Below are 3,876 nucleotides of genomic sequence, written 5' to 3'. Positions count from 1 at the left end.
GGGTTTGTCTTAGCTATGGTCGGCATGCGCTGTGGTGGTCTGATCGGCGGCCAGCTGTTCCTCCTCGAGATGCTGGAAAGTTCGGCTTGGGTTTTACTGTCTTCGCAGCCTTTGGGTTTTATTTTCTTCGCGGCCTTTGGGTTGGTATTGTTACTTGCTTGTTTAGCTTTGCAGTCTGTGCGATTTTTCGTCTGCGGTGGAGTTGCTGCCTGCTCGGTGTGACTTTGGTAAGTTCGGCAACACACCAACCTCACTTTTACAAAACCATGCAGCCATTTAACACTTTTACCAACCATAACCCCTCTAACAACCTCAGGACATTTTAGACATACACACGACAAGAAAACGAAAACAAAGAGCACTTGGAATGTTCATGCAATTTCCTTATATTCTCCAACTTATTTAACATTGAATCTCCTTCAGAGCCATTCAGTGGCAGCCAATTCTGCTTCAAAAGGCTTCAATGGCGACGAAGGAGAAAATTGAAGGACAATGCGAGGAAATGGACCGCGCCTGCTGCGTGGTTACAGGTGGCCGGGGTTTCGTAGCTTGCCATTTGGTAGTGAAGCTCATCCAATCCGATCTCTGGACTGTAAGAATTGCCGATTTGGCCCCCGAAATTGTATTGGACGAGGCCGAGGAGAATGGAACCCTGGGCCAGGCATTGCAATCGGGCCGTGCAGTATATTACAGTGCAGATCTCAGGGATAAGTCACAATTGCTCAAAGGTATTTAATCACTCAAAGAATTCCCCCATTTTGGGCAGGCTTAATGGTTTGTTTCTTTTCGAATCGATTTGCTTCCATATATATATATGATCTTGAGGCATTAATTGCCGAATCGCGGTTAATGTCAAGACAATGCCTCGAACTTTGCTTTTTTTTCTTAAATCTGGTTATTTTAAATCTTATTTGCATTTTGTCTCTTTCCGAAAAAGTAGCAGAAATCTTGTAATTTTGTCAATATAATGCCTTAATGCTACGGTTACCGGATATCTTAATTGGAATCAATGGTCATTTTAAATCTTAGCTACTTCTATTGTTTTCCCTCAACTAATTTTGCTAGCAAATCAGCGAACGTACATTCCGAAAGATGCAGTAATCGGAAAAATTATTAGCTAAAACCGAGTCTTACTGATTTCACAGGACATTTTGTGGAAGTTTTGATTCAGCTCGTAAGCTCAGCAGTTCTTGTAGAGTTGTAGAGTCTTGTTTCTATCGGTTGGAACTCTTGTAGTATTATGTATGAGAATCCTGGCAGTCCAGGAGAATTGATGACTGATCATCTGTTGGGTGAAAGTGAAAAGTTAAAGCATTTAGAACGACTGTTGGTGGATTCCTCCAAGTGGACTTCGAATCCTCAGCCTGCCTCTGTTCTGCGAGGAAACCAGGCAAAGTCCTCTCGATTCCGAGTCTGGTTTGTTCTTGTGTTGTACTTGTGGGTTTGACTCAATGTCTCAAGTCAAACACGACTTGACGAATCGAATTCCTAAGTCTCGCGAGTCAGATTCTGCCGCACATCCATAAAACGATGAACTCTTGTTTTTATTTTTTTTTGAGGGATTTCCAACTGCAAACATTTCATCTGTATAGAATCTATGGTGTTTCGTTGTATGTACTTTTATTTGTCTATGTCGAAACGATTTATGAGTTAAAATTTGCATTACATGTTTATTTTAATCTTTCATATTAGTGGAAATATATTTTTTCATCAACTTTAGTGTATTTTTTAGCTGCGGAGTTCTCCCCCAGCTTTTCCTGAGCCCCTGTCAAACTCTTATTGTATGGCACCGTCAATTATATTGTTAAGACGAGTCTACTAATATTTTCAAAACCGAGTTTTGCATTAAATTGTCAAAGCATGAAGTATGAAATTTGAAAAGTGATTGTAAAACTACAAGGGACATTTAAACCAACCACATTTTGTCAATATTTGAAGTAGGATCACCCTTCCCAAATCAGTGAGAATGTGGGTGCCTGTTAAGCGTCGAGTTCCGTTTGAGTCCTAAGGTTTGCCATCTTAAAATATAAATAAAAACGAAGCATAACATGGATACATTTCATTTTTCTACTGCTGCAGAGGTTAATGACTACATGTATTGTTTTTTGGCATGTAAGATAATTTTTCGGTTCCAGTGGACACATAAGGTCATTGGCTGGAAAAAAGCCACCTTGAGTCCCCACAATGACCTCATTTTCCTTGGAAGATTGAAATCAAACTTGATCTGCAGTTTTTTTGTGGTTTTTGTACGCCTCTTCTTCTTGGTTAATCCAGCTGTTGCTGCATTCTTCTGGAGGATATTGGACATTTACTTTCATGTTCTCTATTCAAGTCGTGGCCAAGATTTTGAAGTGGAACCTCTATGAGAACATTGATGGCAATAAAATGAACTAATGGCCATTGCATTGAAAGAAAACATTCAACAAGCTTAATCAACGCAATCAGTCGCTCTGTTGTATTGGGATGTCAACACCATCTACTCATCCAATTTGATTTGAATTATTTTCCAACATTACTGACTTGTATATTAGCTTATGACCATGAATTCATTTGACTTGTAACATGTAAAGCAATAGCGTCAAAAACACAACTCCCAAATATAACTGAGCAACACATTAAACAGTGAAATTAGAGCCGATTATATAAGTGATCTCATATGCAGAGTTCTTTCGTGTCTCAAAATCAAGTCATTAAACAAAATCATGACAAACTATTAGTCATACAGATAATTGACGGTAGGAACTTTCTGTGAGGATAATCTGTAAGTTATAACTAATATGAAAGACAGTTACCCTTGAATATGCCCTACACGTTTCTATTGAATACTGTGTTATGGGAATGCTAGATCTACAAACATATAATTCAGAAAACTTTGGACAACAAGTAGAATTTGCAGCTCTGAATCACAGTACTTTTGATATCTTGAAAGAAATGATGTACAAAGCAACAAGCTCAAAACTCTATCTGTCTAACATGACATTGAAGTGCCACAATTCTCTTTTATAGAATAAGAGACAAAGGGGAAATACTGAGAGGGAGCTGAATCAGTATTTCCCTTTTCTTTCTACAATTAGATTAGTTTGTTAACTTAAAACATCTAGAGCATTAAAAGAAACCATAAAACCACATCACATGAAGATCAGTACACCAGAATAATGTCCAAACAAGTGTTGTGTTATGTTTGATGTACATACAACATTTACCAGACAAGTCTGGAAGGAATTTTGTATGCAGTTCTTGATCTCCCTCCGACATTTTCCAACATTTGCCAACAATTCGTCTACTGTCCCTTTGTTGCTACTTTTTGATTTTGATTTCTTAGAACAAAAGCAGATTCCTTGCTACAATTAAATTTCTATTTAAGATAATTAACCATAAATCTGTCTGCAAACACCAACCCTTGTAGTACTAACTATATGCTTTGTTTCAAAATTCAGTCAAATCGCAATATAAACAGTATTAGCAATTTCTCTGAGTTTGAGGACCCAATTCTTCGTCAACGGACTTTTGCCAGATTTGAAAGGTACACAACATTTGCAAAATTTTGTCAATTGCTGCTATCATGTTGGTTTTGCTGATCACTATTTTTGTACTAATGTCCTTGGCATTGTATATCACCTTTGGCAGTGTGACAGCAGCTGGTCAGCTTATCACAAAAACTACAATTGAAGTTGTAACATCTGAACGCACAGTTGCAGCCATTCTAGGAATGTCTGGAAATCATCTTGTTAAAATTCAGCAGCTAAGCTGCTATAAAGAAGCATAAATTTCTGCAAATTCCATGGGATCCCCTTCAACTAAAATTTTTGAAACATGCAGACTTGGAATGAAGTGCTGTCATTGCTGTCAAAATGACATTGTATTGACAGAATGACA

Source organism: Pinus tabuliformis, chromosome 4_2 (genome assembly GCF_031772625.1).
Source record: "Pinus tabuliformis cultivar Carrire ecotype Pingquan chromosome 4_2, CPIR1, whole genome shotgun sequence".
Classification (NCBI taxonomy): Eukaryota; Viridiplantae; Streptophyta; class Pinopsida; order Pinales; family Pinaceae; genus Pinus; species Pinus tabuliformis.
This window is presented reverse-complemented; position numbering follows the sequence as displayed.